A 14,312-nucleotide genomic window follows, 5' to 3' on the forward strand; every position below is an offset into this window, starting at 1 on the left:
AATAACCAGATGCAGCAGAGCTGGAACAGTGGAGTTGTAGAAAATAACCAGATGCAGCAGAGCTGGAACAGTGGAGTTGTAGAGAATAATCAGATGTAGGAGAGCTGGAACAGTGGAGTCGTAGAGAATAACCAGATGCAGCAGAGCTGGAACAGTGGAGTCGTAGAGAATAACCAGATGTAGCAGAGCTGGAACTGTGGAGTCGTAGAGAATAACCAGATGCAGCAGAGCTGGAACAGTGGAGTCGTAGAGAATAACCAGATGTAGCAGAGCTGGAACAGTGGAGTCGTAGAGAATAACCAGATGTAGCAGAGCTGGAACAGATCAGTTGAAGTACAGGCCAGACATAATAGAGCAGGAACAGTGGAGTTGTAGTAGAGATCAGATATAACAGCTGGAAGAGTGGAGCAGTAGTGAAGGCTAGATGTAGCAGAGCTGGTACTGTGGAGTTGTATTGAAAACCAGATGTAGCAGAGCTGGAACAGAGAAGCTATGGTGAAAATCAGATTTAGCAGAGCTGAAGCAGGGGAGCTGTAGTAGAGTCCACATATACCAGAGCTGGAACAGTGGACTTGTCTTGGAGACCAGATGTAGCAGAGCCAGAACAGCGAAGTGCTTGTACTGTAGAGTAGATTTAGCAGAACTAGAGTCGCATATTTGTTGAAGTGTTAACAAGAGAGAGATAGAATATTTTCCAGCTCAACAGTTCGGGTCCCGATTGTTTTCAATGGGTCAGTACCAGTGTATACAGCTTTTTTTTCAATATGTGTAGCAACAAACTTCATTTTTACATGGACTTTTCCTATGCTTTGAGACTGGTACGATCGCAGAGATTTTATTTTTCCAAGATGCTTTATGAGATGCTCTTTTAACCAAAAAAAAAAAAAAAAAAAGTTTGTGTAAAGTTTTCAAACTTTCTACTACAAGTTCAGTGCGCCAGATCTCTCTCCTTCATATTGGCCTCCATGATGTTCCCCCCCATCGCTACTCACTGTACATCCAAGCACTGATCGCATGAAGGAATCCTTTAGAAACCATTAGAGAATAAATTATTTGAACAGGAGACATATGTCAACTCTTTCCATCACCGGGAGGATGTATTTAATCCTGGTGTTTACTAAGGAAATGAAAAAAAAGTCTTTGTGATTATTTGGACAGTGAATCCAAGTTCCATATAAAAGTACTGAAGCTTGATGTGCACCTGCCGCCGCACATTACCATGTTCTCGCCCAGCGCTGTGTAAGTGGTCCCCGTACATCATGTATATTTGTATCCTGCTCATCCCACCCCTCCTGGTGCACAATGTCGGCTTTATCTGTGTGTGTACACTCCATAAAGTGCCGTATCACCTTCACAGAATGATCTGTCGCACAGGCCATTTCCTCTGAATGAGATGTTTCCACCGCTACAATCATTGCTTTCTGTGTCCCATGTAAAGCACTAAATCAGGTTTTATAGACTGCAGATGTTGGCGTTCCCATAAGTATTAACCGAGAAGGCAACAATGTATCAGAAACGGAATGCAGCGATTAAGAAACGTTTCCATTCTATAAAACGTATCATTTATTGTTAAATATTGTCATTCATTTCAAAGTATGCAAATCACCTCTTTAGAGATAAAGAGAACGGGGGTCTCTAATGCCGCTTTACCAGAGAGAATCATCCTAGAGGTCAATATGGACCCTTCAAGGAGCTTTGGTATAAAGCCAAACCTGAATGGATGCAGCTGTTTTGGGTGGTCTTGCACCTCGTCGGTGCAAAGTAGTAGATAGGCTGGCTGGGCGAGAGGACCTAGATCCCTAATCGAAGGGGTAAAGTGTCTCTATGGTGGCCACCAAGCTACCAAAGGAAGCCTTATCGGCCGTGCAAAGTTTCCTGGGAAATAAACTATGCAAACAGCCTCTCCACAGAGGAAGAGAACAGGAAATCTAACTGTCATGATTCCTCCTATCGGTGTGTCTGGAAGCAGTGATTGACAGTTCAGCTGTCCAATCTTGGACAGGGGCATGCTGAGCCGTCAGTATGTTATGTAACAGCTCAGCCGTCTGCTATTCAAGTGATTACCTGGCTATTTAGCTGGCTCTCTGCCTCCAGTTAGTGCCAGTTGTAGCTGCTCAAATGATGTGCACTTGCTCTATTCCTGTATTTAATCTTTGCTGCCTGACCTTCAACCTTGCCTTGACTATCCATTTGCCTTGCCACCTTTTGTCTTGATCTGCCACCTTCCCAAAATTCTGACCTTGGACTGTTATCTGACTACACCTTTGCCTTACCCCTTTGTTTGTGACGACACCTCTTGGTATCTGACCCCAGGCCTCTTGATTACCCAGTTTCACAGCTTGTCCATGAGTAGCGACTAATGTCATGCTATTACTGCCTAACGGAAGCAGCAATCCTAGAAGTGAATATCGACACTTTACAGAGAACTTGTCATCATAGTTTTACATGTTCAAGTAAAGGCTTGGCCATAATGGTGCTGTTATACGGACTGAACAGATACCTAGAGAGAAGGAATCCACGTTCTGTGTTCCGCACTTGAAGTTGGGGTGTAATTAATTTTCAATGAATAGGGACGGGACTGTGGGTAGGGTCTTTGGATCTGCCCCGGTCCCTCCGCCTGCCTCTAGTGTCTGTATCTGACTCCTTTTCTAAAGTTTGCATCAGTGCCATCCCAGCCGCTAGTGGCGGTCCATGCGCAGATTCAAGTCCCGGCGGTCTTCAGTAAAATAGCGCAGGTGGCGGTGCATGCTCAGATAGATTTTGACTTGCGCTTGCACCGCCAACTGCGATATTTTACTGAAGACTACCGGGACATGAATCTGCGCAAGAATAGATGGCACTGGCACAAACTTTTATAAAGCAGGCAGATAGAGACACCAGGGGCAGGCAGGTGGGCTGGGGTAGAAATGAAGACCCTTCACCCAATTTTGCCCCTATTCACTGACAACTAATTGCACCAAAACTTCAAATACGGATTAAAGAGCAACCAGAATGTGGATTTCTTCACTAAAGGTATCTATTTAATCTGTATAACTGTGCCCTTATGGCCAAGTCTTTACTTTAACATGCAAAATCATGATGACAGGTTCTCGTTAAAGAGCCTAGCTTTGACTTAGGATCAACGCAAAGGGTCAGTATTGACTTCTAGTACTACTACACCCAATAGGTGGCACTAGAGACCCCGCTCTCTATCTTTTTAGTTTTCTGTAATAATAATAATAATTTTATTTATATAGCGCCAACATATTCCGCAGCGCTTTACAAATTATAGAGGGGACTTGTACAGACAATAGACATTACAGCATAACAGAAATACAGTTCAAACAGATACCAGGAGGAATGAGGGCCCTGCTCGCAAGCTACAAACTATGAGGAAAAGGGGAGACACGAGAGGTGGATGGTAACAATTGCTTTAGTTATTCTGACCAGCCATAGTGTAAGGCTCAGGTGTTCATGTAAAGCTGCATGAACCGGTTAACTGCCTAAGTATGTAGCAGTACAGACACAGAGGGCTATTAACTGTATAAAGTGAATGAGAACATAATGCGAGGAACCTGATTTTTTTTTTTAAATAGGCCACACAGGGATCGTTAGGTTAATGCGTTGAGGCGGTAGGCCAGTCTGAACAAATGAGTTTTTAGGGTACGCTTAAAACTATGGGGATTGGGGATTAATCATATTAACTTGGGTAGTGCATTCCAAATAATCGGCGCAGCACGTGAAAAGTCTTGGAGACAGGAATGGGAGGTTCTGATTATTGAGGATGCTAACCTGAGGTCATTAGCGGAGCGGAGGGCACGGGTAGGGTGGTAGACTGTGACCAGAGAGATGTAGGGTGGTGCTGAGCCATGGAGTGCTTTGTGGATGAGGGTAATAGTTTTGTACTGAATTCTTGAGTGGATGGGTAACCAGTGTAATGACTGGCACAAGGTAGAGGCATCGGTGTAACGGTTGGTGAGGAATATGATCCTGGCTGCAGCATTCAGGACAGATTGGAGCGGGGAGAGTTTGGTAAGAGGGAGGCCAATTAGTAGAGAGTTACAATAGTCCAGACGAGAGTGAATAAGTGAAACAGTAAGAGTTTTTGAAGAGTCGAAAGTGAGAAAAGGGCGAATTCTAGAAATGATTTTGAGATGCAGGTAAGAGCGAGCCAGTGATGGGATGTGGGGGCTGAATGAAAGGTCAGAATCAAGGATGACCCCAAGACAGCGGGCATGTTGCTTTGGAGTAATGGTGGAACCGCACACGGAGATGGCAATGTCAGGCAAAGGTAGGTTAGTAGAGGGAGAGAACATGAGTTCAGTTTTTGACAGGTTTAGTTTCAGATAGAGGGAGGACATGATGTTAGAGACAGCGGTAAGACAATCACTGGTGTTTTCTAAAAAGGCATTCGTGATATCAGGAGAGGAAGTGTATAATTGGGAGTCGTCAGCATAGAGATGGTACTGGAAACCAAATCTACTGATTGTTTGTCCAATGGGGGCAGTATACAGTGAAGGAGCAGTCAGAGAGATAGGAGGAGAACCAGAAGAGAACGGTGTCCTTGAGGCCGATGGAGCGGAGCATAGTGAGGAGGAGCTGATGATCCACAGTATTGAATGCTGCAGAGGGATCCAAGAGAATTAGCATGGAGTAGTGACCATTAGATTTAGCTGTTAGTAGGTCATTATAGACTTTAGTGAGGGCAGTTTCAGTAGAGTGTAAAGAGCGGAAACCAGATTGAAGAGGGTCGAGAAGAGAGCTATCAGAGATAGCAGATGAGACGGGAGTGGACCTGGTGTTCGAGGAGTTTAGAGATGAAGGGAAGATTAGAGACAGGTCTATAATTAGTGGCACAGTTTTGGTCGAGGGATGGTTTTTTAAGTAATGGATGTATGATGGCATGCTTAAATGAGTAAGGAAAGATACCAGAAGAGAAAGAAGGGTTGAATATTTTTGTTAGGTGAGAGGTGACAGCCGGGGAAAGGGACTGGAGGAGATGTGACGGAATGGGGTCACTGGTGCAAGTGGTCGGGCGAGAAGATGCAAGGAGCCAGATTACTTCTTCTTCTGTAACTGCTTCAAAGTCAGAGAGTGAACTAGATGCAGTGGGGGAGGGAGGACAGTGCATGATATGAAGGGATTGGGAGATCATTTCCTGTCGAATGTGGTCAATTTTTTCTTTGAAGTAATTGGCCAGATCGTCAGCGCGGAGATCCGTGGTTGGGGCCTGCACTCTAGAGGGGGGGCTGTATGGGGCGCAGCTAAAAGGAGGCCCCCACATGACTGCGTTGCCATGGGAGCAGTGCAGTAGGTTTTCTTTTAAAAAATAAAGGTGTTATTGAGTAAAGGAGCCCGGGGATTGGAAGAGTAGGATTTGGGGTGGGGATTTATGCAAAAAGGGAGGTGGGGGCTTGGGAAAGTGCGGGAAAAGGGGAGATCAGTTACCTTAGACGGGCGAAGTGAGTGGACCTGCTGCCACATCCCTCTCACCATGTCTTCTGTGGACAGCCTGGTAGCTCAGCTTCGTCGGGAGGCCAGTTCCAGGAGGGCCGGATGGCTGGAGGAGCAGCTCACAGGGCTGCTCGGAGGCAGTGGGAGCCAGGACAGCGGGAGCCGGGGCAGCAGAACCAGGCGGTCTAGGCCGCCAGACAGGCTGTCCCCCGACACTACACCGCGCGGCAGGCGCAGGCCGCGGAGCCCCTCCAGGGACCCTGCGGGGGCTGGGGGACGCGGCCGATCCACCTTGCCCGCCCCCTCCCCCGGCAGGAATCCACCTGGCGGCCCTGCCGGCGCGAGGCGGCGCGGTGCTGGGCGAGCGGTGCAGACGCGGCAGGACGCCGGCGCTGCACAGGATGTCAGGGCCGCACTTCCGGTGCAGCCTAGCAGAGGGCGCGGCGGCGCCGCAGCACCGATAGCAGCAGCTTCTACCCGCCGGGGAGCACCTCCCGCGGTGGCAGCAACACGAGCAGGGGGACGGGGAAGGAGCCCAGCGGCGGCGGCAGCATCCACCAGGCAGGAGCCGGGGAGTATCACGGCGGGCGCAATTGCGGCGGGGGCACCCGGATCCCATCCCCCCAGTGCGCCTGGCTCTGCGACAGGACGGCAGAGCAGACTATCGGGCAGGACAGCGGCGGCATCACGGCAAGGAGCGGGTCGCGGTCGGGCCGCAGGAGCGGCGTCCAGAGGAGACAGTCCAGCGGCTGGAGGCAGAGGAATCACGGAGCCGGACAGATCCAGATCCAGCAGGAGGTCGAGGGACCGGTCGCCTTCGCCAGTCTCGGTCCCCCCTGGTGACGTGGAGGCCAGGGGCGCGGGCCTGGGGCAAATGAGCGGCAGCGATGATTCCGGGAACGAACATCGCGACGAAATGGACCAGCAGGATTCAGGAAGCACGGCTGGTGGGGACACAGCACCTGCGCAGCCACGTGAGTACATGTCCAGTCTTTCCCCAGTGCCGGGTGTTTCGGGTGTGGTGGAGCGGGGTGGGGGCTGTAATGAGGTCCCGGGGGTCAGAGAACTTCTAGCGGGTATGTCGCAGATTTTGCGTAGATTGGATGGGGGCGGGGGTAGCTCAGTTGCTAACAGTGTGGGATCGTCGCCCGCTGGTGCCTGGGTGTCAGTTGCCGGGGGCGTAGCAGGGGGTTCAAACGAGATTGCGAGCTCGGGTAGCGGGACACCTGTTTCTGTGGCGGGGGTGTCGGTGTCGGTACAAACGGAAACGGGAAAAGGTGATACCGTTAAGTTAGACGACAGGGCAAAAGGCGAGGTATATGTGTGTTTTGAGGGTCCGCTGGGGGCCCATTTGAAGAAAGAAGTCAAGGAAAAGATTTGGAAAGATGAATACGTAGAGATTTTCTCTCTCCTTCCTTTAGAAAAATTTAACTTGGATAAAGGAAAGAAAGACGACAGCAAAAAGGAAGAGGAAGAAAAGAGGCGTTGGCGCCTTATTCCTCAGACGTTCGTTAACTGGCAGCAGGCCTTTGCCATTCTAGCGAGTGTTATAGGGGAGAAATTCCCCGAGAATTGCTCGGGCCTGTTTTGTTATTTGGATGCTATTGGTGAGGCGCATCGTACCTACGGGGGCCAGGCTTGGCTGAGATACGATGAACAGTTCAGGCAGCGAAAAGCAGTGAGGCCGGAGATAAGGTGGGACCAAAAAGACATCGGGTTGTGGCTGAAGGTGATGGCTCCGGTGCGTTATGGGCAGTCCTTTCAGGGGGGAGGGGGGGGTAGCAGTCAGCAGTCAGGACAAAGTGGAGGACACGGGTCTCAGGGTTCAAAGGAAAAATCTGGGACATGCTGGCAGTTTAATGAGGGCCAGTGCAAGTATGGCACCACTTGTAAATTTAAACACGTGTGCTCCCATTGCAACGGGGCCTCTCACGGAGCCGCTAAGTGTTTCAAGAAATCACGTGGTAAGCCATCAGTGGGTGGCGGTCAAGGGGGTGACTCCGGTGAGGGTTCAAAAGATGGCCCCCTATCTAAGTAGATACCCGGATGTTAAAAAGGCGGAGGTTAAATCCGGCTAATTCAGCATCTTTCATATCCCAAAGGATCCTCGGTTAATGACGGGATTGCGGAGGAGTTGTGCTCCGTTGTTTACACATCGTTTGATGCGGCTGTTCGGTGGGTGCGAATGTACGGGCCTGGAGCATTGCTGGCAAAAACGGACATCGAGTCGGCATTTAGGCTCTTGCCGGTGCACCCGCAGAGCATTCCTTTGTTAGGTTGTTAGTGGGAGGGTGGTTTTTACTTGGATAGGTGTTTGCCTATGGGATGTTCTATTTCCTGTGCATTGTTTGAGACTTTCAGTACCTTTTTAGAGTGGGTAGTGAGAGATGTATCGGCCGTTCCTTCTGTCATTCACTATTTGGATGATTTTTTGTTTGTTGGTCCACCGGATTCAGCAGTGTGCTGTCATTTACTTGGGACCATGGAATGGGTGGCCGGACAGTTTGGTGTTCCGTTGGCACAGGGAAAAACGGAGGGCCCCTGCACGGTCTTGAGTTTCTTAGGGATTCTCATTGATTCTGAGAAAATGGAGTGTAGGTTGCCTGATGATAAGTTGGAGTTGCTTAAGCGAGAGGTGAGTCGGATTGGAAAATTGCGGAAGACTTCATTGAAGGAGTTGCAGTCGCTGCTGGGCCGCCTGAATTTTGCTTGTCGTATTATGCCAATGGGCAGGATATTTTGCCGCAGATTGTCCAGGGCGACGGCTGGAGTTCGGTCGGCTCATCTTTTTATTCGTTTGGGTAGAGAGCATAAGGAGGACCTTCTTGTTTGGCAACGTTTTTTGGAAGGCTATAATGGCAGGTCGCTTATTCAGCAGGAGGATCTGAATGCTTTTGATTGCGAGATCTACACAGACGCAGCAGGTGGAGTTGGTTATGGGGCCTACTGTGGAGGAAAATGGAGCGTCGGGGTGTGGCCAGAGGATTGGCGAAAGAAGGGGCTCACCAAGAATTTGGCATTGTTGGAGTTGTTCCCGATTGTGGTGTCAGTGTTTGTTTGGGGTGACAGCTTTCGTGATCGGCGAGTACGTTTCCATTGTGATAACTCGAGCGTGGTGGCCGTGATTAACAGCTTATCTTCTTCTTCCCCTCCAGTAATTAGGTTGGTCAGGGAGTTGGTACTGAGATGCTTGGAGTTGAATGCATGGATTACGGCGGTGCACGTGCCAGGAGTTCAGGACAATATAGCTGATGCTTTGTCTCGTTTGCAGTGGGACCGATTCCGGGATTTGGCTCCAGATTCGGAGGCGGCAGGAGCAGCATGTCCTTTGCATCTGTGGCAGGTGGTTACGGAAGGGGAGGCCGATTGATCCAAGCCTCGGTGTCAAACAGGACATGGTCAGATTATGCGGCGTCATGGGCCATGTGGGAAAGTTGGTTGTTTCAATGCGGCTCGGCTGAGTCAGATAGCGACAGGGCAATGGCGTTATTGGCACTGGTAGGTAAGGTCGTGGAGTGGGGTTGGTCCGTGTCTAGGTTAAACAAGTTTATAGCAGGTTTGGCTTTTGGTTTTCAGTTGCAAGGATTGAGGGACGTCACAAAGGACTTTGTTATACGGCAGGCGTTGAAAGGTTTTCGTAAGGGTAATTCGACTTTTGATAAGCGCAGGCCCATTTCTTTTGGGTTGTTGCAGCGGTTAGGGGAGGCCTTGGGCGTAATTTGTTCATCTCAGTTTGAGGTGGTACTGTTTCAATTGGCCTTTTCTCTAGCGTTTTTTGGTGCTTTGCGTCTGGGTGAATTGGTTTCCCCGAGCAAGGACAGGTCAGGTGGTCTTTTGGCGGAAGATGTGGTTTTTTGGGAAGGGGGAGTTGCCTTTTGGATAAGGCGTTCAAAGACGGATCAGCTAGGTAGGGGAAAGAAAGTAGTGCTAGGAAGGGTGGCGGGTAGCGGGATGTGTCCGCAACGCTGCTTAGAGGCATATTGGAATTTGTCATCAGTCAGGTCAGGCCCTCTGTTGCAACACCAAGAGGGGGATTTCTTGTCACGTTTCCAGTTTGTAGCCATTTTGAAGAAGGGCTTGGGTTTGCTGGGTGTTAACCCGGAAAATTTCGGCTCGCATTCTTTTAGGATTGGGGCCGCATCTGAGGCCGATGGTTTGGGCCTTGGGCCGGAGGTGATCAAGAAAATAGGCAGATGGAGTTCTAATCGTTACCTGTCTTATGTGCAGCATTAAATCAACAATGCGGGGTGAAGAGGGACGTCTTTGCGGATTGTTAATTATGGTTGTGTTTTTCAGGTCGTACCCCTCTTTTGGCGTGGATTGTCGGACACTCTTTCGTTTATTGGGGCGCCCTCCGGGCCGATGCGCGCGCGAATGGTAGGCAACTGGGTTTCGGCCGAGAGGCAGTGATCATCCGTTGGATGGGGACTCGTGGTATGTCGTGGCGTAGTTTTTTGCCGGAATTCTCCCGCGCCGCCCGTCTGGATCGCCCTCCGGATATTTTAGTGGTTCACTTGGGGGGTAATGATTTGGGGGCAAAACCCGTGAGGGAACTCATTCGGGATATCCGTTATGACTTGTTGAGGCTGTGGGTATCTTTTCCCGGTATGCTGACTGTGTGGTCAGACATTGTGCCGCGGAAGACGTGGCGGGAGGCCCGTTCCCATAAAGGGATTAACAGAGCCAGGGTAAAATTGAACAGGATGGTGGCGAGTTTTGTGTCCCGGAATGGGGGTATTGCCGTGAGGCATTTCGAGCTGGAGGCCGGGGTCGGTAATTTTTGGAGGGATGATGGAGTGCATCTTAACGAGATCGGGATGGATTTATGGGCGCTCGGTCTACAGGAAGGAGTTGAAAGAGCTTTGGCGGTGGTGGGGCACTCACGAGCCTGAGGTGGTCAGGGCTGTTCGTGTGTGGCGGGGGGTGGGGTTCTTGGAGTTGGTGATGATGCTGATAGGGTTGATCTGGCTTTTGGTACGGGCTCTGGACGGGGTGTTTACCTCGGGAGCTTTGTGGTTGGTTTGCCCGAAATGGGTTACATGGTGCCCTCGAGCTGGTGGTTACGGCTGAGGGTAAATACGTGTTTTTTGTAAAAATTTTGGGTAGGCTCTCTGCCTATTATGAGCCAGATTTTTTAGCTCCAAGAGCCCCCCCCTCGAGGTTTTATATATTTACTGTTTACATGTTGTTATTTATGTATTTGTTTGTTAATAAAATGGCCGCTGTGGCCAAATTATCCAAAAAGAAATTAACGTGGTGGTGTGTTTTCCTGGGTAATAGATGGAGGGGTTAAGAGGGGCAAGGTAGTTGGGGGTGGGGGATGCTTTACGGAAAGGATCCTTTATTGGCCATACGCGGTCAAGAGGGGGGGCTGTATGGGGCGCAGCTAAAAGGAGGCCCCCACATGACTGCGTTGCCATGGGAGCAGTGCAGTAGGTTTTCTTTTAAAAAATAAAGGTGTTATTGAGTAAAGGAGCCCGGGGATTGGAAGAGTAGGATTTGGGGTGGGGATTTATGCAAAAAGGGAGGTGGGGGCTTGGGAAAGTGCGGGAAAAGGGGAGATCAGTTACCTTAGACGGGCGAAGTGAGACCCTCCCACCCTCCCTGTTTTAGCGGTTCTATGAGGCAACGTAGCTTTAGGCAAGATCGGCGAGTTCGTCAATTCTTAAGGTAAAAAAAAAAAAAAAAAAAAAAAAAAAGGGGTCTTTTGAATTATATTTCTTTTCTGTTGATTTATTGAAGGCAAGCATTCTGTATTATTGTCACAGTGGCGTTGGCGGGGGGTGGGGTTCTTGGAGTTGGTGATGATGCTGATAGGGTTGATCTGGCTTTTGGTACGGGCTCTGGACGGGGTGTTTACCTCGGGAGCTTTGTGGTTGGTTTGCCCGAAATGGGTTACATGGTGCCCTCGAGCTGGTGGTTACGGCTGAGGGTAAATACGTGTTTTTTGTAAAAATTTTGGGTAGGCTCTCTGCCTATTATGAGCCAGATTTTTTAGCTCCAAGAGCCCCCCCCTCGAGGTTTTATATATTTACTGTTTACATGTTGTTATTTATGTATTTGTTTGTTAATAAAATGGCCGCTGTGGCCAAATTATCCAAAAAGAAATTAACGTGGTGGTGTGTTTTCCTGGGTAATAGATGGAGGGGTTAAGAGGGGCAAGGTAGTTGGGGGTGGGGGATGCTTTACGGAAAGGATCCTTTATTGGCCATACGCGGTCATGGGTTGAGTAGGGACTGGAAAGTGTCAAAGAGACGTTTAGGGTTATTGGACAGCAAGGTGATGAGGGTGTTAAAATACGTTTGTTAGGAGAGGTGAAGGGCAGAGTTGTAGGTTTTAAGCATAAACTTATAATGGATGAAATCTTCGGGTAGATTACATTTTCTCCATAGATGTTCGGCGCACCTGGAGCACCGCTGTAGGAAACGTGTTTACAGCGTGTGCCACGGTTGTCGCCATCTGTGCCGAGTTGTTCTACATATAGGAGGTGCAATTTCATCCAGGGCACTTTGCAGGGTTTCATTGTAATGCTTCAGAGCAGAGTCAGGACATGAGATGGAGAAGATTGGGGCCAATGATGACTGCAAGTTCTTCATAAGTTTCTGGGTGTTAATGGCCTGTATGTTTCTATAAGTGTGGAAAGTGGGGGTGACCTGAGCAGGATGGCAGTTCTTGATAGAGAATGAAGAAGGTTGTGGTCAGAAAGCGGGAGAGAGGAGTTTGTGAAATCATCCACTGAGCAAAGCCGGGAGAAGACCAAGTCGAGGGAGTTTCCGTCTTCATGCGTTGGAGAGTTAGTATGCTGCGAGAGGCCGAAAGAGGTTAGAGATAAAAGGTGAGAAGCAGATGGGGAGAGTGGAGAAGCAATGGGGATGTTGAAATCACCCATTATGAGGGTGGGGGTGTCACAGGAGAGAAAGTGAGGAAGCCAGGTGGCAAAGTGATCCAGGAACTGATGAGAGGGGCCGAGAGGACGATACACCACCGCCACTCGCATGGAGAAGGGGACGTAGAGTCTGACAGCATGGACCTCAAAGGAAGGGAAGACAAGTGAGGGTACTTGGGGGATAACTTGGAAGGTAGACTTGGGTGATAGCAGACCAACGCCTCCACCTGCTCTGGTGTCTGATCTTGGGGTATGAGAAAAGTGTAGTCCACCATATGAAAGAGCAGCAGCAGCGGTGGTGTCTGACTGCTGGATCCAGGTTTCAGTAAGAGCCAGGAGATTAAGAGAATCAAAAAGGAAGAAATCATGAATGAAGGAGAGTTTATTACACACAGAGCGAGAATTCCAAAGGGCACAATTCAAAGAGGCAGAAGGCATGCAGGGAATATTAATAAGGTTAGAGGGGTTTCTGAGTGTAGCAGTTGGGAGGTTTGACTGGCTATAACATGGGGGGCCGGGTTTGGGAGAGATGTGTATGATTAGGACTTGCAAAAACTTATTTTAATGAGTTTTTCAGCATTTTTTCACATGCAATTTTGCATTATATATTCTTTTATGCTTCTCGTGTGTGTACATACAGATTATATATATTACACACACACATACTTCCATTGTAGGCCGTGAAAAAGGTCTGTTGACCGAAACATTGTTGGCCCTCTTCTGTACAGACGCATGCTGCATTAATAAATACGTATATCATTTGGATCGTTATGGCTATGTTCACACGTTGCGGTTTTGCTGCTTTTTTATATGCAAAATGTTAAGCTGCGTTTTACAGTACCAGCAAAAGCTGATATTTCCGGAATCTCCTGCACAGACATTGGTTTTTTTTTCTGACTTATGCCTTTTTGCAAACTGCATCATGTTGCTTCTTTCAGCGTTTTTTCACCCATAGAAAGCAATGAACAAGTGCAAAAACGCAACATTTTTTTATGCAAAAGCATCAAGTGGCATCATGATTTTTTGGGGGGACACTAAACCTTATCAGCACGCACAAGAGATATTAAAAACGCGGGGAAAAAAAGCAGCAAGTACGCAGCAAAGCCTACTTTTTGTAAGCAGTTGCTTTACTGAGAGCAGCTTTGTCCTGGAGAAAAAGAAAACGCAGGAAAAAACGCAACATGTGAACATAGCCTATGGGTGCCCTGGGATTTATCATCACCTGTATCTCCACTACCACTGAGCACCAAACATCTACCGTTGCGTACCGGCCATATTTTCCTCATTGTTCATCTATGACATATGTGACCCTTACATTACCGTCCTTACCGCCTCAGTCCATAAATCTTTTCACTGACCGAGACCACCATGAAATCTGACAATAACACGGTCACTGCCTGTACCACCAGGAATAGTGATAGCTACATCTTTACTGCCCGTTACTAGACATGAACTTCTTTTCTGACCATAAACCAGGTGATTTAATAATAAGGCTCATTGACCTCCGCAGCTCTCGTTCCGATGCTTTTCCCGTTTCCTTTGGTCTCTTTTTCCTGGTTCTGTGAAGACGCACCAGAGATTCCCATGTAGCCAAGTTCTAGGAAACGCAATGACCGGCTTTACCACTTGTGGTGAGTCAAGATGGGACCAGAAAGTATAAACCAGGTAAAGGCCGTACCTGCAGCTGGCGGTGATCAGTAGTAGGAAGTATAACGCTACTTTTTATAATCTTTCCTATTTATTTCAATCCTTTATCCATTTTGAAAAATATTTTTTGTCTGCGAGAAAAGTCCAATAATGTCTTGACTGCCCCGGATCACCAGGACTAGTGACCACCACTAGGTCTGCAGAGATTAAACCCTTCACCCCCCTCGATATTAAAACCTCCAAACACTTTAGATATCTGTCTGCCGATCGGTTTGGCCAATTGTTCGGCCGGCAGTTATTTCTCTTGACTCCTCCAAACACAGGAGCGCTCGCTCTGTCGAATGCT

This window comes from Ranitomeya imitator, chromosome 10 (assembly GCF_032444005.1).
Source record: "Ranitomeya imitator isolate aRanImi1 chromosome 10, aRanImi1.pri, whole genome shotgun sequence".
Classification (NCBI taxonomy): Eukaryota; Metazoa; Chordata; class Amphibia; order Anura; family Dendrobatidae; genus Ranitomeya; species Ranitomeya imitator.